This window comes from Misgurnus anguillicaudatus, chromosome 9 (assembly GCF_027580225.2).
Source record: "Misgurnus anguillicaudatus chromosome 9, ASM2758022v2, whole genome shotgun sequence".
NCBI classification, from domain to species: Eukaryota; Metazoa; Chordata; class Actinopteri; order Cypriniformes; family Cobitidae; genus Misgurnus; species Misgurnus anguillicaudatus.
This window is the reverse complement of record NC_073345.2, coordinates 17,120,995-17,147,282: the sequence shown is the minus strand read 5'-3', so window position 1 is coordinate 17,147,282 and position 26,288 is coordinate 17,120,995. Positions and strand designations below refer to the sequence as shown.

Genomic DNA, 26,288 nt, shown 5'->3' with positions numbered 1-26,288 from the left:
TTGAGTCGTACGTGTATGCAGACATTGTGACAAAATGCAATGCATCTCCTGTGCTACATACTTCTGTAGAAACATGCTAGCGCACGTACAATGTTTGCAGAGTTTAAAAATCTCTTCTATTGACTAAAATTGCGGCACACGTACTGTACTCGGACCCCCATGTACATGTAAAAAGTTGACTATACTTTTGGCGCTTTTCCATTGCATTGTACCCGACGGTTTGGTTTGGGTCAGGTCGGGTCAGCTCACCTCACTTTGGCTTGGTTTGCTTTTCCATTGAGTTTAGTAACACTTCGCAGTGGGAGGGATTATAGGCGCGTCATTATATTTGTGCTGCCTACTGCTGTGACATCATACAAGTGAGAGTGTTATTGGAATACATCCCCATACATTCATTTATTTCTCAGTCCGCCACAAAATAAAAATTGGCCACCACAAATAGATGTTTACACACCGCGTTTATCACTACCTCTGTCTCACATGACAGTTTCTGTACAAACACCCGTGGCATCAGTCAACGCGCTCCACTGAGCCTCATTTAAGTTGCATTTAAGCATATACAGTACGTGGACGTGCGAGTCGCGAATGTGCTGCAACAAACTGCAAGTCTGGAAAAAACTGGTATGGGGTTCCTGATTCACAACCTGTGGATGTTTTTCATTGCTTAAAGGGAGTTTGGGAACTCAGAGCATAGACAGCGCAAGCTAACATGAAGATAAAGCTAATATTTTACATTATATCGATGACGCTGGTAAACTGAAAAAAATATGATTCATTGAATTTAATACATTTTTTTAAGGTAAGTGGTTGCAATCAATTTATTTAAGCTACATTTAAACAAAAAATATTAGTAACGTAAAATAAAATATAAATCTTTTGTTTAAATGTAGCTTAAATAAATTGATTGCAACCACTCACCTTAATAAAATTGATTAAATTCAATGAATCATTTTTTCAGTGTAGTGACAATAGACCCCTTCACGGTTTACGTCACAGGCTGTTCCCACTGCGCATGTTGGGGTCAGAAAGTCATTACAGCAGATTGAGTTGCGTATTATTCGGTATTGTCAAAAATGCCTACTTACGTCGTGGGCTGTGAAAATCGCACCAGGTCTTCCGTTAAGTTTTCGCGATTCATGCAGAATCTCAAAAACAAAAAAAATACAACATCTGCGTCTGCAAGCAATTAACGTGCAGACTGGGACAATGCAAAGATCAAAGAGGCTTGTGTTTGTAGTGCTCACTTCATTTGAGGTAAGTCATCATTTTTCAGCACTGTTAGATTAAATTATTAAGCCTAAATGGTATGAACAGTTCGATAGTCATTCAATGTTTACAAACCTTGAAGGGGTCTAATCTCTCAGACCAATCAACATGATCTCACAAAGTAATTTTTTGCTCATTTTACCGTGGCATTCTCACGGAATGGATACTCAACTGCTTTTTTCTATTTTCAAACCATTGTTACTTCGGTTTAAGGTTAAATTTGGTGTTTGCGTTAGTATGTCACTTTAAGTATTGGTTTATACTTTTTTTTCTAAACATTAAACAATTGTCGCCTGGCTTTGGGGTTAGAGTTGGATTTGGGTAAGGATGTCATTTTATGTAAATCTAACCTTAAACCGAAGCGATAAAGATAAAAAAATAGGACGAAACAGTTGAGTAACCAATCCGTGAGAATGCCACGGAAAAATGAGCAAAAAATTCCGTGACTATCCCAGATCAGGTTGGACCAATAGTGTTTTCGCATCACGTTTTGGTATCAGCTCAGGTCGCTTGGAACCTCAGACGAGGTGGTACTAAAAAAGTATCGGGTACTATGTACTGCACCCAGTGGAAAAGCCCCCAAAAGTAAGCTGACCCGACTTGACACAAACCAAACCGTGGGGTACTAAAAGCGGCAATTGGCTTTTAGGCAGCTGGCAGCTTTCTATTAAATTAACATTTGCACAATAAATCATATTATAGCTACAGACATCGTAGGTCTCAGACTAAATAATGATAACAGTGTCCAAAAGCAATAGCAAAAGTTGGTCTGTATTATTAAATTACAGTCAAAGATTTTGGATAGCTAGGTTGGCTTAGTTGTACAGTATGTTTGGTACGAAATTAGTGCAGTAGGGGGCCCAACTTAATATTCTTTCATAAAGCCCAAAATAGCTAGTCGAGCCCCTGAAAGTTATGTTAAAAATGCCAGTACAGTTAGCATAATATATGTCCCCCTGTCTGTGAACTCAAGGCTAAAGTCTCATAATCTAAATTTGAAATTTGGTGCATCAAATTTGGATTTCAGTCATTTATTTTTAAAGTCTTTGACATGACCTTACTCTGTCAATATTTAAGATATTAAGGTTATTTTTCACAGATGTAGGATGATAAACAGTAAAATCACTAAAAAATACTTTAGCTGGGTTTTCACAGACAGGGTCACATATTATGTTATATTAAAAATGGATGGTTTTATCTCAGGGAGGTCGAAAAGTTGGCTCTAAGTTTGTTATTTGTACATCCTGTGTTTAAAATGATTAAAGCTCCATAATAAAAAGTAATTAAGATAAAAAGAAATAATAAAGAAACAAAAAGACCTTTCCCTGTTGGATATGGACTGCATGCCAAAAAGAAACAAGCAATCAGTGTTGGGACAACTCGACTGTTATTGTGATATTCATCAAGGGTTTTTCTATTGCACTTTTCTCTTTGTGTTTGGGGGAAACACTATTGCCAAAATTATATTTGACTATTATTTTTTGGCGCGGAGGACAAGTTTGAACAATGTCTTTCTTGTGTATTCATAAAAGAGTAATGCAAATTTAATGATCAAATTAAAAAAATACATCAGAATAACATCTTCACAAGGTAAATATTTTAACCATGCATTGCACAATTTCCCAAACTACACGGCAAACATCCAAGCCATTCGTTTCTGAGCTATGCAATTATGTGAAGTGTAATGTCAAGCTTGCGTACCACAGAGCAATTCAAATACAGAACATACGCTGTACGAAACCTAGGTCAATCTTTATTGAAAAGGTAAGGTAACCTTATGGTTTGGCTTTTAGTAAAAGCATTGATTGATATCTGCACACCCATCAACTGAGGATCACCAACATCTAAACAGCTACTGCTAAACCAAGATAATGCTGAGTGTTGGCAAGAACATTTCAATACACACATCTGCAAAGCAGCAAAACTATGAAATCTTATAAAAAATTGAGCAGACTTGTTGTTTGTCTTGCTGTCGCAGTTCAATATTGTGAGAAGGAGAAGAAACAGACGCAATCTACTTAGCATTCCTTACAGCCACTCACATGTTTGTTAAGTCTGGCAACACAATATATGCATCTCTCCCAAAAAACCATTCCACGGGTGCCAGGGTGTATTAACCTCCTACATTACGCGGGATAAACCACACCGGGATTTACACTTATTTTCCTACAGTGTGGAAGAAGAATTTTGAGACTGATAAATAAGCTCTGCAGGCCAAGAACGTCCTGCACATTTCAAACAGGAACAGCGAATATAAAATGATGATAAGACAAGGCAAGGGAGGATGCAAGAATAACCAAATCGGATCTAAATGCTAAACAGGATCCAAAAAATTCCTGTTAGCGTTATTGTTAATATTGACAAAGCTATTTACAGTATAAAAGAAATGCGAAATAGCCCGCTATACAAAATTTAATTGAAACCACAAGACCTGCAATGCATTTTATCGTCTGTTTTTCCAATGCTGCAAATGTAATTCCATTTATTGTGTGGACCAATAACAATACTCTGGGCTCTCAGCCATAACCAGAAATAAGCTATTTAAAAAGCTACACTATATCTAACTAATAAATAAATAAATAAATAGCAACTTTCGCTACAGGCATTTTTTCGATAGCTAATCACAAAGAAAGGAAACAAATTAACAAAACTTATTTTCACCTGAACATCACTGTATTATTAGAGAACTTCTCTAGATTACCATATTACCATGGTTAATCAAATCTAATGGCACTTTTACTTGACAGTGTGGATGGAAATCAAATGAAGACTCGTACCCTGCAGTTAGGCTAACTGCCTAGTACTGAAATATTTGCAATTTTCTGTAATTGTGGAAACCTGGCGGTGAATTACTCGCAGTGTGAGCCGCTTCGGCAAGGGAACGTAGTTCGTTCAAAGAGATGTTTTATGAAGTCGCAGGCATCTAATTCTCTTTACTCTGATACGAGACAGTTGGGAAAACTTCTAAATGTAAGGTTAATGTGTCAATGTGAAATCAGTGCTTGTAATGCACTGTAGGTTGCTTGGGATAAAAGCGTCTGTCAAATGTTGATTATTATTTTTGAATTAAAAGACACATATTTTTTAATATGTAATATAAGTCTCAGGTGTGCCTAGAATGTGTCCGTAAAGAAAATACCCCACAGATCATGTATTATCGGATGTCCAAAAGGATGCCCCTATTTAGGTGAGACGTTTTGTTTTCATGTCTGTACCTTTAAATGCAAATGAGCTACTGCTCCTCACTCTTTTTAAAAATATCATGTGAATACAGTTTGAGACAATAGTAGCTTTAACCACATTAGCAATACAATGTGCTAACAAACACATTTACAAAAGCTTTTGGGTAAAATAAACCAGTTAGTCATTGGCTGTAGGCAGGGCTTTATCAGTGTGATGTCATATTAACATAAGAATCAAAACAGCATGTCTAATAAGACTGCTTTGGTTTAATGGGGATTATAAGAAGCAGTGGGTGGATTTTTTTCATTGCATGATTGTTCTGTTCACACACTCCCAACACACATTTATGTCTTAACAACTTGTCAAAGTGGATTTTGCCAGTAAATGCCACTAAAACTGACTATTATCAGCTTAAATTGAATTTAGTTGGACTTTATAGCAGAGGTGGACAGTGCTTAGTTACATTAGTTACATTTTCCGAGCATCTGTGCTTTATTAGGGTGTTTGTTTTGGGAAAAATGTTACTTCACTACATTCTAAAGCATAGAATCATACTGTGTATTCTTTAATATTGTATATTAAAATTTATTTCATATTTAATTACATTAAAATTGTGTACTTTTACTTTTACTAATGTACTTAAATATTGTATTTCTGAAATGTAATAGAGTAAAAATAATGATAATATGCTTTGGAATGAATGTTTTCCAAAGAAAAACACGGATAAAATTTAAACCCTTGAAAAAAAAACTTTTAAGTAAAAAGTAAAACCTCTGCTTGATAGTGACTGTAGCAACTTGTCAACCCACCTGGACGTTGGCATGAATGATCAATTTACTTCTCCTTTCTGAGTTGTTCGACAGTCTGTAAAACGATAGCTCCGAATTCTTGTTAATCTGTTTGTACAGTCTATCGCACACCAGCTGTTTTCCATTTAGACGCGTTTCGCTGACTTCACACTGTACTCAAATGCTGATGCTCTATCTTTTGCCACTCAGTGGGCATAACGGCAGGCACTTTTGCCAAAGGTGACATCACGTGCATTTCGTTTATATAGTTATCATTTTTTATCTGCTTAAAAAATCGCCATGTTTTATTTTGTGCCACCATACTTACTCGTGTAACTACTCATGTAACAGTCTTTAAATAGGGAAAAACATGTAAGTGTTTGGTGCCTTCTAAATTCATCCCTGTTTGGATCCTAAGGAATGAATGGGGCTAGGCTAAATGCTAACATATTCACGACGCGCTGTACAAAGATTAGGTTCACGCATTGAAAAAAGATAGGTATGTATTAATTAATCTACGTTGAGGTAAGAACATAATAAAATGTTGAAAAACGGTGGTGTTTTCCTTTAAGTTTGTCAATTTTTTTTACCAAATGCTGCACTTACAGAAAAAAATGGAACAAAACTGTACCTTTTAGGTTCCCTTTTGTATCTTTACAAGTATACAAAACATAATACAATGTTGTACCTTTCTGGGTACATTCTGTAAGGATACGGTACTGTGGGTGTTATCACAGAAATACGCCAGTATGATCAGGACTCAACGTGAAGCATTAAATATTGATTTGAAATATTTGATTTGCTCATTTTTAACTAATGTAGGCATTCCACAAGGAAAACCTGTTTACTTTGGGTTTTAAGATAAGACAAGACGTTCAAATGTCACAAGCGCACTATTTGGTTATTTATTGAATTATTTGTGAATATAATGTCATATGTTACTAAAAGACATATTTATATTTATTTTTGTGTAATATAATACGGTGGTTCCCAAACTTTTTCAGCGTGTGCCCCCCCTTGTGTACGGTGCATTCCTTCGTGGCCCCCCAAAGAAAATTTGTGACAAAAAACTGTTTCTAAAACTCAACATTTTAATTAAAAAAACATTAAATTATACAAAAAAGTAGTGCTTTTGGTTAGTAGCCTTGTTTTTTTTTTTTAGGTTTAATTACACAGAAATCATGATAAATTAATGTATTTCATAAAATGTCATAAAACTGGGGCCCCTCTGGCACCATCTTGCAGCCCCCCTGGGGGCCCCGGCCACCAGTTTGAAAACCACTGATATAATAAACTGTACCTGTCAAATTGACTTGTAGAATCTGGGTTATCATGTGTTATTAGTTTTGAGCAGTTGTTATCTGGGAATAGCACAAGCCATGTAAAAGTACCTATTGTAAACTTTTTAAGGTACAGGTAAATGTTTTGTACCCCTAACATTTAACTAGTACAAAATTGTCTCTTAAAGGTACACAATAGGTCCTTTAGGATATATAAAAGATGTGTGGTATACCCATAAATGTACAAAAATGAACCTTCGACGCTACTACCCTAGTGTCAGAAAAGATACAGTTTTAAACCTTTTTTTTCTGACAGTGTGGGTTGAAAATAACCCATCATTTTTTAAGAGATTTTTTCTGCACACCTCTACAAAGATCACAGAGAAAGATAATCAGATTCCAATATCAGTCAAACCTTCCTGGCAGCTTGCCATCTGTGAATTCCTAGAAATGTAATCTGTGGTGTTAAATTTAATTTGCACCTTTTGCCAAACATAATTATATGCTTAGAGAAAAAGAGGTGTTCATGATCTTAACATACAGTAGATTATATTCAACTTATCTTTTAGTAAAACACTGCACACGCTATTTAATCTGTATATTTCCATCTTATTGCACGAGGCGAGTGAATGGAGCTGTTCATGTCAGGTTTGTAATGTTTATAGAGGGTGGAGGGTTGAGGAACACACACTGAGCCCCCGTGGAAATGCTTTGATTTGTTTATCAAAGCTGCCTACCAAAATAGGACACCCTAGATATCGAAGCTTAATAAGTTATAGATACGGCTTACAGCTCTACAGCACAGCGGCGAATCAAAAACCTCAAGAGTCTCCACTGTTTACAGTAGCATTTAGTTATTCTTTGTAGATATCCAAGTCATAAAATGAAAATCTGACCCCTGTTAAAGCATTGTAACAAGTTTTTCCCTGATGTCAAGGCAAGACGTGTTTATTTTGTTAAAAGTGTGAGGCAAATATCCTCATTTGAACACACAGATGCGAGCAACACAGCTGAGAGCCACGCATCAGTGAGTCAGACAAGTTTTCAGAGAGCCACAGATGTTATTAAAGAAATATCACACTAGCATAAGTGTGTTATGACTGTATATCAGCTCAGTGTGATTACCTGCGTCTGCCATAAGATGTCCACTAAGAAAATAACAACATGTCGTAGTATCTTTAAAATAGATAATGACATAAAGAGGCATCCTATAGTGCTTTTTCTGGTCTTATTGAATTAAATTGTAGGATTGGAAGTAACTGTACAGTATAATAGTCAAAGGTAGAGCATAAAAATGCTGTAAGTCCTCAGCTTTAAAGGAAAACACCACTGTTTTCAGTATTTTACTATGTTCTTACCTCAACTCCCATGTTTTCCCTATTTAAAGACTATTACATGAGTAGTTACACGAGTAAGTATGGTGGCACAAAATAAATTGTGTTGTTTTTTTAAGCGGGATAGAAAAAAATAGAACTATATTGTATGGCGGATGAGCGCTTAGTTTGCAGCACTTCCACCTCGGGCGCAGTAATATTGACAGAAGTTTGAGCGAGAGGGGGAGGAGTCAGGAGTGATACAATATATTTCTAATTTTTATTTGCTTAAAAATCTCCACATTTTATTTTGTGCCACCATAATTGTGTAACTGCTCATGTAACAATCTTTAAATAGGGAAAACATGGAAGTGTTGTTTGGTGGCTTCTAAATTCATCCCTGTTTGGATCCTATGGAATAAATGGGGCTAGGCTAAATGCTAACACATTCACAACACACTGAACAAGTGCACGCATTGAAAAAAAATAGGTATATATTAATTCATCTAAGTTGAGGTAAGAACATAGTAAAATACTGAAAACGGTGGTGTTTTCCTTTAAACAAACAAGCATTTTGGTTGAAACAACCCAGCATATAGGTTAAATTAAAACCCAATGGGTTGGATTTGTCCCAACCATCAAATGAACCAAACATTTTTTTAAGTGTTGAGGAAATCTTTTAGAAAGATGTTATTTTACTAGTTTTAACAAGCTTTAAAAAAAGCCAGAGCCTTTCGAAATCTCATTTAGCCATGAGTTTGTTGTGCTTTACAGCCTAAATGGGTTGCGAATCCAAATTGATTTCTGTAATAAAACACACTCACAATACAGAGCATCACCCAATTATAAGATGAATGCATACTGTTATTTTCAGGAAATGAAAAAAAAAAATACACTCACAATGCAGAAATAAAACATTGTCAGTTTCTGTATATAGCAGTACCACATGAAATGTCTACAGTGTAATAGATTTCATGAACATACTCTATTAATATTTATGTGAAGTATGTTATGCTTATGACCTATTTGCGTACCCCAATTTATAAAAAAAGGTGTAAGGGTGAATATGCTGTGATAAATCAACCCAGCATCACGAAATTATGTACCTATAGTCACGTAATTTTGTGAGTGTTGTCCGTGACAGAGACACGTTTTCTGCCTTTTTGCATGAACATGTCACGTATTTCTGTTTACGTGTCACTGTCACGTATTTGTTACTCAAATGTTTAGTCCTATTTATTGCTTCGGTTTAGGTTTGATTTACAAAAAATGACATCCTTACCCAAACCCAACTCTAAATCTAATGCCAGGCGACAATGGTTTAAAAATCATAAAATATAAAAAAATAATGAAAAAAGGTAGAAACCAATCCTTAAAGTAACTTCCTAACGCAAACACCAAATCTAACCCTAAACCAAAACGTCAATGGTTTGAAAATAGGACAAAACAGTTGAGGAACAAATACGTGACATGTTCACGCAAAAAAGGCGGAAAAACGTGGTAGTGTCACGGAAAACACTCACAAAATTACGTGACAGTATGTACATAATTTCGTGATACAGGGTTGGATAAATATACAATAAACCAATTTTAGGCTGAAATTATGAATCATGCAAATCCCTCCTGACACAACACAAAGTGGTGCTAACATTTTTTACAGTATATTTGAAAAGAGGATAAAGAATTGACAACCTTTCACGGAAGTTCAAGCTTATTAGGATTAATGGAAGGTTTTTTGAACCCTATGAGAGATGAGACACTGGTAGGCAGAGAAAGCCAATTCAAAGCACATTTAAGAGCGCTCTACAGATGTCAGTTCAATAATGCGGCAGTCTCTCCAGAACGCTCGCACTGGCACAAAACACTGTAACGTCCTGTAATCAGCACTGACATCCATTTAACGGCCAGTGAAGAAGAGAGAGTTTGTGAATAGAGGAAAGATATACAGATAAAGTCAAGAGAGGAGCTAGTAAAGAACTAATAAATCATAACTACACATACAGTGAGGATGTAAAAAAAATCAATTTATTTGCTTTTTTCTAATTCAGCATCATGGAGGGCTTCACCTAAACATCTCTTTCATATACAGCCGACCTAGGCAATGTTCACTGCGGGCTTTCAATTTGCAGTAATAGCACGATACAAATTGCGGTCAATTTCTGAGAATGAAACGTGATTGTTTAGTGAATTCTTCCATAAATGTATTTGTGCTGCTGTGGTTAGAAAAAAGCAATGGTGGCATACACTGATGTATGGGTTGTGGCTTTTTCAGTTTATTACTAAGCAACATGCCGCATATAATGATTTATGGTATCAGAGTAGAGATTATGCCACGAGTTAAACCCAAGTCCATAAGAATAAAATTGTATTAATTCATTTTAGTTATAATTATTATCGTCTATAACCATAATGTATGTGTTGGGGCATGGAATCGATGTAAATTGTACATAAATCAATGAAAATGTGGTGAATTACAACAGCTAGTGATGCATAAAAGAACATGCACAACAACCATATTTATGAATTGTAAAGAATAATAAAACGTGCTTACCTTTAATTGGAGAGAACAGCAGATAATAAACAGCACATGAAAAAGAGAGAGAGGGAGAAGAATGTGTTTAGTTCAAAATTAGTTTCTAACAAAATATCAATATTTAATATATATCTTTAAATTGGAAAGCTGTCCGAGCTATTAAACATACACACACACTTGTTTATTTATTTTTTTTAAATATGCATTCGCTGTTTAAAAAGCGGCTGATGACTATCTAAATTGTTTTCCTAAATCTTAATATGCTCAAAATGTCCACAAACCCCAGGCAAATCGACCTGCTTAAAAGGTGTTTAAATGAAACATCTGTAATTTCATAAACACGTATCCCTGTTTGTCCTTCCCCAATTCCCCTCGCAAAGGTAATTTAACATAATGTCAATTGAGACGGAAGTACATCTATAAAGTACAAGAGACACATTGATTGCGTTTACATAAACAAGAATATTGCAGTGGTAATCAGAATTCGGTCCCTTTCTATTATGTATATGTCATGTAAACAGATTATCCGAAAGGCATACGCCTGAATTAACTGTAAACATCTTCTTTTGAACATTCGATGGAACAAAGAATCATTGCAGTCTATATTACACAAACTACATTTCCTGTGTGCTGTTGTTAGGATGTGAACAAGGTGATAAAAACTAACACATACAATTACTACATAATAACATATTGTGAAAAAAACAGATGTGTGCTTTTTTCAATGGTACTATTAGTAACATGCTTTAAAGACAGCATCATTTATTACAGTACATTCTGCTTTATTACAGTACATATGAATCTTTAATTTCACATTGTCAAGCAACAGACAGTAATTTCACTGAAGATTTTGTATTTGAATATGATGTATATATACACATCATATGTAACAGTACCAGTCCTCAGATCATTTTAAACAGTGACTCACGTTATGACTTGCGGTGCAGTGAATAAGTCAAGGAACCACTCTGACTGATTCACTCAAGCGAGTGAGTCATTAAACTGATTCAAACTAGTAACTCATGAATTCAAGACTGATTTTGAAAACTGCTTGAATGATTCATCAAAAAGAACCAGCTCATGCTAGTTGGCATGTGCAAGGATGTGACATCACAACAGAAATACGTGATGACTATAGAGGGTATGCACGTGACTTCACCTTCGGCGAAAGTGACTGCGGTTACGCCCACTGAGTGGCAAAAAGTCTGAGCGACAGCATTAGCATAATAACGCGTCTAAAATGGGAAAAGTAGTTGTGTGATCGACTGTGCTGACACATTCAACCAAAATTTCGAGCGGACTGCAAAAACACTCAAAGGAGAAGAAAATCAGTAGCAGTAGCCATATGTCAGGTATGTAAATAATTATAGTTATAATTGCAAAGTTTTGTCAGTGAGCCTTCATAAAAAAACATCCTACAGTATATAATGAGCCTTGTGTTCTACAAAGGTGGGATAGTTTAATAGTGTTAGGCAAGACAAACATATATGTCAGGAAAAGCAATGTCTGGCCATATGCCAGTGTCCACAGACTACTGGTTGTTTTGCAATTTGTTAGGGTCACTGTTAAGGCCAACTAATTTCAATTTAAGCTGATAATACCGGTAGTCAGTTTTACTGGCGTTTTCGCAGTAGCCGCTATGAAAACCAGCCATTTTGTTGAATGTTTTGCCACTCAACAGGGCGAGCTCTGGCGTGGTCACGTGAAAAGTGAAGTTGTTGCATACCCTCTATGGACAGTTTCATCGGACGCTCGTGCGTTGTCGTGGTTACGAGTCTGGTCAGAACTTTACTTTGTTTAATGGTCTGACTAGTGGCTAAAATGAACTCTGGAACAAATACCTCATTGAAAATAACAAATGTTTTGGTTTCCTAAAGACAAGGGTAGGGATGTCATTTTATGTAAAACCGAAGCGACAATGGTAAGAAAATAGGACAAAACAGTTGAGTAACCAATAAGTGATAATCACACGAAAACAGGAATTCGTTATACAATCACGGAAAAACGCGGAAATTCGTGATAATATCACGAAACGAAAACGAAATTTCGTGAGACTGAGCTGGAAATAAACTACTCTAAAAGGACTTTGTTGTTATTGATTCTTAGCGGAGTTTACTGGAAGTTACGTGTGTTCCACGAAAGCCTTTGTTTATTTTGTTACTGCTGAAACCCTCTATTCATGAATATCAGTCATGTGACCTTTTACGTCATCTGCTCTTTTTCCAGCTTACTGCCGCCATTTTAAGTACCTACCGAGTACCAGTAGGCTACTGACAAGCATTAGCTAGCTTGCTACGATTTACAGATTTCTTATCTTTTACTGTCTATGATTCGTATGGATACAGTCAATGGCTACGAAAGACAACATTTCGCACCTTGACTGTCATGAAAAGTAACGCTACTTAAAAAAATATCATCATTAGGGTGTGATGCCTACTCGATCCCTGATGCGTTCTTCCAGCTGCTGTCCGCTGCCAAAGACTACCACTATTTTTACAACACTAAGAAGGCACGACACAAAATGATACTTTGCTCGAAGTACATGTATCACCTGGATCCCTACACATGAATGCGAGCATTGAGAACATTGTTTGTATACACAGCGTTTACCAAAAAGAAAGGTTTTGAACAACAGACTTTGGCTGTTATTGCGTCCGCTAGCCGTCTTTGCCAGATAAAGAATCGATCTCCGAATGCGAATGAATGAATCTCATATGAGGCTCTAGAAGGTCAATATTGTTTTTCACTTGCTACAAAACAATGAATTATCTGAGCATTTATATGGAACTATGCTTTAGGAGCTATACATCTTTACTCTCCTCCCTCCTTACGTTGCATTCGGAGATCGATACATCCTGACTGGCAAGATGGTGGTGAGCAGACACCAAAACAGCCAAAGTCAGTTGTTCAAAACCTTCTTTTTAGTAAACTCTGTGTACACAAACAATGTCCTCAATGTTCGAGTTCATGTGTAGAGATACAGATGATACTTCGAGCAAAGTATCATGTTTTGTCAAGCCTTCTTAGTGTTGTAAAAATAGCGATTTTGATGCTCACAACATATTCTACAGTTCTTTTGCGACCACTTCAGGTACTCAAAATGGCAGAAGACAAGTTTGAGATGTGAGTGACGTCAGCTGATATTCATGAATACATTCATTATCATGTTGCCTATTTAAACCGTAAATGAATGTCCTTCAATGCCTTTAGTATGGTTCCCTGTCCCATCATCAGAAAAAAGCTAATTGAAACTAACAAAATATTTTGATTTTTTATTGAACAGTTTGAAAAAGGAAAAGAGCAAAATGGTTCTGAATAAGAGCCAGTTTTTGATTTCAAACTCGAACACGTCTTTCTCAATCCACATTTCAAGAAAGGCTTCCCAGAGGGTGGAAGGTGTTAGATGTTTCAGCTGATTTTGCGTTTCGTGCCTCGCTGTGTTTCTTAAATGGGTCAGCCGAAACCGAATGGGGAGGAGCCAGCCGCTCTCTCTCTCTCTCTCTCTCTCTCTCTCTCTCTCTCTCTCTCTCTCTCTCTCTCTCTCTCTCTCTCTCTCTCTCTCTATTCTGATACACAGAGCTAATTAGGCATCCAATCTCAACTGCTCCTCAGAGTATGCAGTGCACAGCTCAGTCATGAATAATTACTCTTTTTACTTGGAGTTCCAATTCTGCTTGACGGCGGGGGCGGAGACGCGACCAATAAGCTTACTGAGCTTCTGAAAATCCCCTCCTTCTCACCGTGCTGTAGCTATGAGTTTTCAGCTGTCGCACACACAATATCCATCAAACAAATCTTTTGTTCACCTTCCTGCTATACACCGACACTAAAACACACTTCTGGCTCTGAACGACATTTTAGGAGAGCTGCTTAAAGTCTAACACTGTCTCCCATGTCAAAACAAGCCTGTAACGCCGAGCGTCTTAAATAAAGCAGTGAGACTGGAGTCAGAACAGGTTGCTCAGGGAGTCATTTTCAGGCGGCACCCGCTGTTGTTCACCAAACCGAGTTGTCAGCAAAATGTTGCTTTCTACAGTCTCACGAGACGCACTGCTGTCCAGTCCCGTTCCACAAAAACACATTTACCCAATTTTCATTCCAAAAGCCATCTGAGCACAGTGAATTTTGTCTTAAAAACTTACTAACTGTAACTGTAATATTCATTTTTATGTTGTGAATAGATATTCAATACTGCCCAACATTAGAGTCCATGTTTTTGAGCATTGGTAACATGCACACGGGTATTGCACACAGATGTGTTTTAATAGCTGCATTGCATGGATGTCACAAGTCTGCCCTTGTCCCCTGCCCTAATGCTTTCTGACTAAACCAGTTGGCTCCAGATCCTGTGACCTCACCCCAGGCCCTTCCGCTGGCTTTCAAATTAGTTTCAAAATTAGTATGCATTTTTTTCCACCTGTGCTATTTTCTCCTCCTGGTGTGTTTTTGTCAGGTCTTATTGTGTCCTCTGGGAACAATTATTTCAGCTTTAAAAGCCTCTTCCCCTGGGGCTGTTTTGTCCAAACCACTGCTGGTCATAGGACACGGTAAACTGCTGGAATGTCCAGTGACGTGCGACGAATTTGCAAGCAAGGGTTTAGCGCTGTTTAAAAGAACAGAACGCCGTTACCTATTTGTGCAGCCATGCTTAACGTGAGACGCCAGCATTTTGGCAGGTGTCTTTCTACGGTCATGAGAGATTCAGAAGAAGAAGTCTAGTCCTGCTGCAAGAGGCAAATACTACAGTGATTGTCACAAAGAGCTCTTCTGTGGCACCCGTCCTCCACTTCCACCCCTGAATGGGAGAACCAATTTGGCGCTCGGGCCATTTTTCACCGTGCACAGATGAAACAATCTTGCTTTTTTACCCATGACTGGAGTGGGCTTCAAAATGACTAAAGATGAAAATGGTAGGTTTCACATGGACGCTCTGCTCTGCCCTACTTCCTATCTGCCTTTGTGAAAAATGGTTGTGATTTTTTCTCTCTTAGACATGGATAGCCTTTTCCAAGGTCGCCGCGAGCACCAGCCTGCACCAGTATTTAATGACAGAATACATAAGTGCTCGGTAAGGGACATGTTATTCAAAAAAACTTGTTGATATTGACAATACTTGATGTATAACCAAAAAATATGAGGTTAGGTGAGAATGTATTTAAGTTCTCTGAATGAATATAATTGAAAAGGTCATATGCAAAAAAAGGCATTTTTTATTTTTCATTTTTTTCAAACACCTGAGGCCGGATTAAGCAGATTTGAAGCTAAAATATATGATGAATGTATAAAACGTGCCAAATGCATTCCATTAATATCATTATCTTATTTTTGACGAAAGTGGCGTTTAGCGGCTTTTGCATCTGAGCTCCTCAATTGTCTTTGGATTTTTTTGGTCACTAAATAGTAAATGTCTACTTCAGCAAATACACAAATACTGTATAACAGCAACTGCAGACCTTACATTTTGAATTAGCAACAAATTAATTGTTAATTTGTCTCAATCTTTACTAAACACTAAAAGGATTTATTCATGTAAAATTTCCTTTCTAAAAAGAAACATATAAACAACACTAAACATCAACAACAGCTCCCAATCTTATACTACAGTAAATTATGAAACTTAAAGTGATACTCCAGACAAATATCAAAATTTCCCAAATGATACTGTACTCACCCTCAAGCAACCTGAGATGCATGTGTCCATCATCTTTAAGACGAGTACATTTGGAGTTATTTTAGTAAATGCTCTTCCAAGCTTTATAATAGTATAAAACAGCGATCAGGGAACAACATCTTACTTAAAACCCCCAAAACAGAGGTAATCCACATGGCTACAAGAGGTTAATAAAGGTCTTTTGTGGGTAATCAATGAGATTTTGTAAGAAAAATATCCATATTTTAAACTTGCATCCAACCAACGCCATCTTGGACTTGAAGAGAGTTATAGCGAGAGTTGGTTGCCAGAGCTACGTTGCGCAGTGACTTTCGTAAATCGCGTGATGGCTCAAGTTACCAAAGGCTAGTTATTATAATTTATAAATAGGGGTGCACCGGTAAATGCAGATATACACTAATAATACGTGACCGATAACTATTCTTAATCGCACAGCTGATATTATTCACAGCTATTAATGTACCTGCGTGCGTATGGTTCTTCGTCTACAGCGCATATTGAGTTTCTGTACGAGAGCGCCCTCTGGCTTTTGGATGTAACAGCATTTCACTGTAATTCATTGAGAAGCATAGTAAGCATCATCGGCCGATATATCGGTGCACCCCTATTTATAAAGTTTAAAATATGGATATTTTTCTTACAAATCACATCAATTAGCCATATAAGACCTTTATTTACCCCTTGGTGTCATGTGAATTACCTCTGTAAAGGATGGATGCACTTTTTTGAGCTTCAAAGTCAGAAGTTGCTCCCTGATCCCGGTTTTCTATTGTTATAAGCTTAAAAAAGTAAAGATATTTATTAAAATAACTTTAAATGTATTTGTCTCAAAGATGATGGACATATGTATCTCAGATTGATTGAGGGTAAGTAAAACATGGGGTAATTTAGATATTTGGCTGTAGTGTTGTTTAAGCCTGGATCTTACAGACATGGTGACATTTGGGACAATAGGTCTGTTTGTATGTAGATTCCATACTATATGTAAGGAATAATTGACGACGGGCCGCTGAATTATTTGAAAATAATGCACACCCAAGGTGGTAATGTGGCACATTGTGGCATAATCTGGCATTACTGTTAAATAATTCAAAGGACCTGAGTCAATTATTACTCTTATATCACGGTTACCACAAACATTGCTCTGGGGCCGGATTCACAAAACATTCTTAAGAAGAAAAATCTTCTTAACTGCCATTTTTATCTTAAATTCAAGCTTAAGAAAAAAGTTAAGAATATTTTGTATTCTCAAAAAAGCTTCTTAAAAAAGTTCTTATTTTTTTCCTTAAGTATGTTCTTAAGAAAAAACTTAAAAATAATTCCAATTCTTGAAAAATAAACTGTCTTAACATCTTAAAGTTAGGATAACCTTACAGTAGTATTAAATCTCAAAATGTAAGATGTTTTATAAGTTAATGTGATTGTTTTAAATGTGACATGTTGTATTTTGTACTCTGATCAGTTTACTTCACATAGATTAGTTTAAAGAGGAATTCCACACTCATTTAATGAAGTTTAATGGCATGAAACACAAATAAGTATTAGTGATAATATTAGCAAACATTTAACTTCCTCCGTAATAGCCTACATTCATTGTGAAATTACTTTTACTGCTAAAAGTCGCTGTAAGCGAGAGGCGAACCGATAATTGCACCGTCATGTGAGTCGAGGGCTCCGAAACCGCGGGCACGCTTCACCCTCCGCGTCCGTCTCTGAGCGCGGGTCGCGGGAGACGAAAGCCGTGGACACGGAGAGTGAAGCATGCACACCCAGAGCCCAGAGCGATTGGGGCATTATGGAATTATATTTACGCACCGCATTGCCTACTAGCTGGCCTCTGTTACAACAGCGAATAACATCCTGTAGTAGTCTTAATGCATCATTCGTTTGTATCGCGTTAATGATCGCAAGGTAGTCAAAAGATTAATGGATAAGTATATTGTTACCTCATTAGCAGGGTATCTTCATTTATTTAAAAGCCTGTCATTTTATTCTTAAGACACAAAATTAAGATATTCTCAAGAAAAAATTGAGAACTCCTTAAGAAATGTTTGAGAATTTCTTAGGAACATTCTTAGGCAATTCTTATAATTTATCTTAAGAACTTTCTTATTTTTTGTCTTAAGAATGTTTTCGTGAATCCGGCCCCTGGTGCCTATTTTTAAGACATTTAAAAGGTTAGGTGTGCAGTTTACAGAAAATAATCACCACCTATTGAACATTTCTCAGCCAATTAGAATAAAGCATTCAACAGACCCGTGATATAATGGAGTATGTTTTACTGTATACTCCACGCGTCATATATTTTCATAACAACAAACACGTATCTTTGCTTTTCCTCTCATGCATTACGAGGGATTCACTCCATCTGTTTCCTGTACCACAGTGTGCCAGGATTTGTGTAGTCTTGGTATTAACAGGCCGTCCTGCTTTGAAATTAATTGGTGACATAAATGTCACTGAATGCCACCAGCATTAAAATCAGCCCAGTCTTTTCCATCCTGGACACACCAGTGCATACATGGTACAGTGGGAAATTCGATGTGATGTGTGTCTTGTCCTCTCAAATGACCAGGACACCACATGGCATGCGCACAGACTTAAGAGCACACTAATCATCGAAGAACATTTCATAAGCTTAAAAAAATACAAGCTGTTTTTAGAGAGCATGTGAAGTGAAAATCGATTCGACTTCGAGACATGAGTCACGTATAAATCCCATGGCTGAGGACGAGGTTGAGGACAGGAGATCAAAGAGCTTTAGAGGAATCCTAAAGGAAAATACAATCTTCATAGATCTGTTCTCATAACATCTTTGCAAATTGCATGCAGACCCAGGCTAGATGTCTCATAACTCACTCTCGTCAAATGAGATGCTGCAGGTTTACGAGATTTTGAGATTCGGTATAAATTGCGTCGCATACAACATTGCTATCGAGGCTTGCGCACACAAGACAAGTTCCTACATCAAGATAGGACATTTTTATCAACCTCTAAAGTCCCTTCTGATTTTAGAGACAGGGCTACGGCTATAATTGCTGTTTCAGTAATGCGCCCCGTTTGCATAAATTGCATTGTGTGGGCTCGTGCACGGAGAGACTCCACAAATATATTCCCAGCTCTGCGCATAACCGCGGGCCATTGTTTCCAGCATTAATGTTTAGCATCTCTTTGAAGAGCAAAGTGAAGGTACGGTTTGATAAGTTCTGCCTCTCACTGCTGCAGGTGGGAAAACGCTGGGATCTGAATTCCAATAAGACCGAACTCATTGCAGCAAATGAAGACAGTAGATGTCCATTAGCAAAGTGTCCTCTTTGTCAGCAGTCCTCAGTTTTGCTGGAATGAGGGACTGCGGCTGTCTGCGTGAGGTTAGATATGAGGACGAGGCCCTTGTGACAAAAAGCACACAAGTCTATTTTAAGGGTCTGAGGGGAGTGTGAATATACTCAAAATACAATATATTTACAGGGTCTTAAAAATTTGTGGAAAAGAGCGTTTTGGGATTAAGATGGAGAGGTTCAGGTGGCCAAGCAAAATGCATGCTATAATTGTGACTAATTAAAAAAATATGCTGTTTCAACAAGATGGTAAAGGCCCACAGCATGTCATTGACTACAAGAATAAGTACACTGGTAAATGATCTGAAATGCCTATAGGGGATATTATACAGTGAAGCAAATCATTACAGCAACCCAAACAGTTTGTATCGTCCTGAAGGGTTTTATTTAGTCATTTTTTCCTGCCAGCTATTTGCCAAATAAACAAATACATGGAAATATTGATTTGGGTTGAATTGTTTTACAACGCGAGGAGAAAGAGACAGCGGTGTGCAACGAGAGACAAAAAACTAGCACAACAGGAGACTGGTTGTCAGGGGCAACCGTGAAATGTGCAGTTTTACTGGTCATTATATAAAAATATATGACTGCAAAAATAATTACCATTCGAAATCAGAAATGTTAAATTGAGCTATCAGAAAAGATGGGAAAGGTCCCAACCATAGAAAAGATAGATTTAGATATTTTGCCATGTAGTATTTTTACACAAAAATTACAGTTTAATTTTTTATTCTTTGTTTGATTTAATGGTAATTTAATAATGGTATTTGTTAATGAGTAATAAACTGATTACTATTCTGAAATTTTTACTCCCCAAAAAATAAATATATGAAGAGCTCATGTAAAACCCTCTAATGGGTGTTTCACATTTCATGTCTTTTGCATCAGTTTGATACACTCTAAAACAAATGGTTCAATGGCTCGTAATCATAGGAGAACCATTTTAAGTGCCATATAGTATAGTACCTGTGTAGCACACTTTTTGTGCTACGTAGAACCATATGTGGTACTATAGTGGTGCGATATCACCCCCGTATGGTTCTTCATATGTCCTTTATAGGTGCTATATAGCACTAAAAATGGTTCTCCTTTGATTACAAGTTTTTAGTGCTATTTAGCAACAATTGTTTTTAGAATGTTCGTCATTTTGAAAATAGAAGGCGGGAGGCACGGTCAAATAGAGAGCGATGCGGTCATGATGCGCACACAGCAAGTTGAACATATTTAAACTTTTAAGAATGCTGCTTTAAAGCACGTTGGAAAGAAGGAGGAAAGCGGCGCAGTCACGTTTTCCACGTGGCTTCAAAAAGTGAACCGCCCCTTAATGTGCCTTTTTTTGTAAATGTACTTTTGTTTTTACAAAATTCTGCAAACACATTAGTATTCTGAATGGCCTGAGGTCCGGATTAGGCAGATTTGAAACAAAAATACAGTATGGTGAACATATGCAAACATTTAGACAGAGGTACTGTACAAAAGTTGAATGAGCCTGTATTGGTCATTATGTACATCTGCCATTATGCACTATTTCGTACCGTTATAATATAATTTTTTTCTTACCACTATGCACTTTCTTATTTTAAAGTCATATTATATACATATTTTTTTGCATATCTTTTTAGGTTCATTACACTGTAAAAAAATGCAGAATGAAGTTAAAACAACTTGATTTTGCAAGTCAAGTCAACCTACTATTTTAAGTTTTTTAAGTTAAAGTAACATAAAATAAGAGTTTGGTTCCAAAACGCTATAAATCAACTTCCATACCAAGAAAGTGACAAGATGAAAATGACAATTTTCTGTTACAAACTTTCACATAGCATCTTTAGGTTATAATAACATAAAAAATTCAAATCCATAACTTGATTTTCAGATTTTTTATAGAATTTTTTTTCAAAATGCTATAAATCTATTAAATCAATATATAAATGTGCATTCATCTTTGCCATGTTATATTAATTTAGTTGACTAGTGGTATACACTGATTAAAAAATAAACATTAATGGCATTAATCAAAACACTTTGTCACATTAAGAACACTGTCATTGCTGCTGTTATACTTAGGACGTAGTTGCTGAACTTTTTGACAGCGATCAGCTGTAAAATGTTTTGGTCCTGCACGATTTTCGTTGACTTCAAGTAAAATAATGTAAAGTTTTTCATAAGATCCCCTGGGGTCAATGTGTTAGCATGACAGGAGCTTGATGCTGTCGTGTGAAAACAAGCAACAGCCGGCATTTTTTCTTCACCTGAGTGCCTCTCGTGTAAATTATTCGATTGTGATGGCTTACGTTTCTTCCCCGTCACAGACAACCACCACAGGTTTATCAACGCCATCAAAATTATTATTTCGTTTTTTGTTTGTTTGTTGATCACAAAGTACAATCCAAGAAAACTACACTGTCAAAAATAAAGGTACAAAGCTGTCACTGGGGCAGTACCCTTTAAAAAAGGTCCAAATATGTACCATTTAGGTACAAATATGTACCTTTAAAGGTACATTTTGGCAGTTCAAAGTACTAATATCACTCTTTGGGTACAAAGGTGTACCTTTTTGAAAGGGTACTGTCCCAGTGACAACTTTTGTACCTTTATTTCTGAGAGTGTAGGATTCTGTGTGTATTCAACGCACCGCCATTGTTGTTAACAATGCGTGGAATGATGCGCTGTGATTTGTTGATCGGATTTTTCTGCAGAGAAGAAGGACTGGCGTTTATAACTTCAAGGGACGTGAAAAGAAAGAAAAGATTTCAGAATAAACCGGCGGATATTGGATTTTGCGTAAAATTAAGAATTTACTTTTTAAGACTGACTTGATACTATACTGATTTTGGCGTTTATTGCGTTCTGGAACCAAACTCTTCATACAGTATGTTGATTTCACAAAAATGCTGCATTTTTTACAGTGTATGTCATAATTTCTTCAGAGAATAGAACATTGTTATCTTAATATCTTAATCATTCACTGTAAAAAAATTCCGTAGAAATTACAATGTTATTGCAGCTGGGTTGCCGGTAATTTGCCGTGGATTGACATTTATGTTGTTTGCTGGCGGGAGTTTGTTCAAAGTTGAATAGATTTTGAATATTGGCAAGTCTTTATCTTTACAGAATAAAACTATATAATAACAGCCTCATGCAAAGCATTCTGGGAACCAGAAATCATCATCAACCTTTTTCTGTTTTTTGCTTCAGATTTTGTTTCCCAAAATGTTTTGCTTGATGCTGTTTTTTTAGTTTTACTCTGTAAAGACAAAGACTTGTAAATGTTAAATGTTCATTTAACTTTGAACAAAATGTTGCCAGTAAATAACACAAATTTAAATCTACGGTAAGTTACCGGCAACTCAGCTGCAATTTCTTCAGATTTTTTTACAGTGTTGTTTTCTTTAATCAAAAATGTTTTCTTTCTATCTTTTACTTATGCTTTATTTTTCATTCTAATCTGTACAATAGCTTGTCGTAAAATGTGTGAAGAAGTCGTAAACAAGCATTTTACTAGGTCATGCTGTATGTGGCCAGTGCAATGTAAAATTTAAGTGCTGTAAGATTCAGTGAACAGAACTGAAATGACAGGCTTGTTAACTTGCTTTGCTTTGCTATGTCTTCTCTAATTCAGAGTGCTGCAGGATTCCTTCATCCTGTCACCAGTGTACACAGAAATAAGATGAAATTGCTATTTTTAATTAGCCGCTCTCATTTAAAGTGAATTAAATCAGGCACTGGTGCATACACTGCCTCTGCAATCCCATAACTCCGCTCTGTCCCACTCTAGATCTTACGTAAGCGCAGAAATCCCAAACTTATCCATATTTATAAAATTGACAACCGGTTTCGGTTCCTAAATCAAAGGCTACCGCCTCCAACACAGCGGTGTTAGCGGCCTCAGTGTATGGAATTGTAATGTGATATCCACAGCTGCAGTGCTGGTGCACATAACAGCTGGTTGTGCAATTACCAAACAGTAATTGCCTTTGGGTAATCTGCACAGCAAAGCCTCTTTGTGCACGGTCCTGATTGGCTCAGACGTTGGAATAGGTTGACATCTCACGGCACTTTAAAATTTGATGCCATCTCATGCAAATCACAACAAAAGTTTGCTTTTTAACGCACATCTATTCAAGATATATCTAGTGAGACGTTACGAGACTTTCAGACTACCCTGTGACGTTTGACAAAGTGAGCTGCACGCTGTGAGGAACATCGCATTGTGGGAATGTGAATAAGCGTGCGAATGTACGCCCGGCTCTAGTCGCCCCGTGACAGCTCTCATCTCAATCCTAACTGTTTGTCATAACTCACTATTACATTCAGAATCAACGGCTTGTCCTTTTGAATTCAGCATTTAATGCATCTTATCACAAAGAAGCAGCCGCTTTCAGGACGAGAAACCTTACATCTTTATCACAGAGACGACAACAAAACCAAACGTGCTAGCGCTAGCTTACGGCTAATATCTAGACACCCCATTTTCATGCGAAGTGCCTTTAGTTTCGGCTTAGCAATGAAGCCCTGCTAATTGGATTATAAATCACAGCGGGCAAATGAAAGAGATGAATTACGGCGTGGTTGATGATGATGCAGCGATACGAGTTCAGAGAAGAGGGGCAGAAGTCTTGTTAGAGCAATAAGACCACCATTTTCCAATAATGGTGGATTACGTAACAGATGACATGAAAGAGTTGGAGATGAGTGAGACGGGAAGATAGATCAGCGGCGAGTCATTCCTGAATCAATCTGTTTTTGAACAAATGTGAACAAATCATTCTGGCTGAGTCTCTGTCTTTTGAAGTGACCCCCCTCTGCGACGGTGGCTCCTGCCTTGGAAATCTGATTATAGCTCGAGCAAACAGCATTTGAGTGCGGGTTATAAAATTGCACATCATTGGTTCGACCTGCAGAACGAATGGGTCATTCACCGAAAGAGTCTGTGTTTCATGTCTGAATGAGAAGCACTACTGTGGCAGTCCTAGTTGTGGTCAGAGTCATGAGAAAATAATAGTGCATCTGGGGGCCATGCGATGCTTTTGAGGTGAGGGGTTACATGAAAGATGAACTTTGAAAACATGAGTCATAGAGAGCGCTGGTGGCCGTAATTCTTTCTTTCTCTCTCTCTTCCCGTTCACTGTCTTTGACGCATAACAAACACAAACCACCTGACAAACGACCAATGGGAAAAAGGACGAGCCCTTATGAAAGCTTCGATAGTGTGCTGAGGAAAATAAATATTTCACCTCCCTCGATCCAAACACATTCTCTATAAACTCATTTTTTTCCCTTATGCAACAAACGCTGTCTTTGAACTGTCATTCAAAGGTACAAATGTAAGCATTCCCTTTCTGCAGTATTTGATGAACACCACGCTTGCTGACATATTGCATTCAAGCCATAATGGGAGGCATTCGCTTGAAACTGGGTTAGAGAAAGAAATATTTTCTATTCAAGCGTTTTTACTACGCACGTGCGCAACAAATAAATTCTGCCTTTACACACTTTATAATCTTGCCCTTTAGCAATGATAATGGGACGGTCTTCACAGCAGTAGATCATTTTAGACTCACATCTCAGTGCAGACACTGAGGGTGAAATTTACAAAAGAATGTGCCCACCGAAAGTGTCGTCTGCGTTGTTTTAGTGTCTGGTTCACTAAATAATTATGCAAATGAGGTAACTGCACAAACATGCGCATAAAATCTGTGCATGCTGCAGTTCTGAGTGCTACTATTGTAGGTTGAGATTATGGCACCTTTACAGGGCAGAAAATATATAACACAAAACTGAATAAGTGCATTGTTATAAAATGTATACTGTATACAGATATAGCAATACTTCTGGAAAGCACTATATACAGTAGGGGTGCGCGGGGCAAAAACTAATGCGGGGTTAGTTGTAACACGGACTACATTGTTGCACAAGGTTGGGCGCTTTGATTTTCCGGTATTTTTTCACGCTGCCAAAAGATGATCTCCCGCAAATTATTGGAAATGTATAATGTTTTTCCAGAGAGTTATTGATGACAAGTGTTTTGGTGGCATGTAAGTACATTTATTCAACATAGGTTTCTTTTAGGTTTCTAAGTTGGGTGTGTAAGATACCAAATACAATGTTATGTCATAGCATCATTTTGAAATATGTCTGCAGCTCTTAGCAACTTTTTTGGTGGGCTTGAAAATATTTTGACCCAGCGGGGTGAATTGTAACGCTGTGTTACAACTAACCCCTCAGCACTTACGATATGAAAGCCGCTAACGTTAGCGTAATTCTTGCCGTTGTTTTAAATAGGCTACACATGAATGATTGCTGGCTGCCAACAAAATAAATGTGTCTGTCTCATCAAAATTATGTGTCAAATTAATTTTTGTTCATATATTTAATATTGATTGAATAAGATCACATCAAAGATTGAAATCATAACGAAATGAATGGCTAAAATCAGACTTTGATGCTCATTATCTCAGAATTTGCTTTTGAAACTGTAATATGATTTTTACAGACCGGGTCACATATAAAAAAATGTTTTGTCATAATTGTGCTGCTTTTTCTCACATATTTATACATTTGTATCCATTTACAATTGAACTATTGTTAGAAAAGGGGTGGATGAATGAATACAGTGTGGATACCTGTCTATTATAGACAGATATATAAACAATATCCACTTCAAGTATATAGACAAAATAATATTAAAATATTTGCCTGCAAACTTAATTTTTTAGCAAGTGTTACAACTATCCCCCTGCCTGTTACAATTAACCCCACCTATGGGGTAAGTTGTAACGTACTTCTGTCACGTTTGGGTGTAATTGTCCAAGAATGGTAAGTACTAGAAACAAACTTCAAATGTTCATTTGTAGCAGATATGTGTGTGTTGCTTGTGTAAAATATAATTTATCAAACTCAAATATTTTTTGAATGA

At 37.0% G+C, this 26,288-nt stretch overlaps 1 protein-coding gene and 1 long non-coding RNA gene across 20 annotated transcripts in view; one reads left to right on the top strand and one right to left on the bottom strand.

Annotated features, from left to right (window-relative positions):
* nrxn2a (neurexin 2a) overlaps positions 1-26,288 on the bottom strand; it is a 468,354-nt gene that overhangs the window by 65,459 nt on the left and 376,607 nt on the right. The window lies entirely within an intron of this gene.
* Positions 14,697-26,288, top strand: part of LOC141366094 (uncharacterized) — a 46,168-nt gene continuing 34,576 nt past the window's right edge. For both annotated transcript variants that reach the window (XR_012371097.1, XR_012371096.1), the window contains exons 1-2: positions 14,697-15,273; positions 15,355-15,431. This is a non-coding gene — a long non-coding RNA (uncharacterized lncRNA). The remainder of the gene's footprint in view (positions 15,274-15,354; positions 15,432-26,288) is intronic.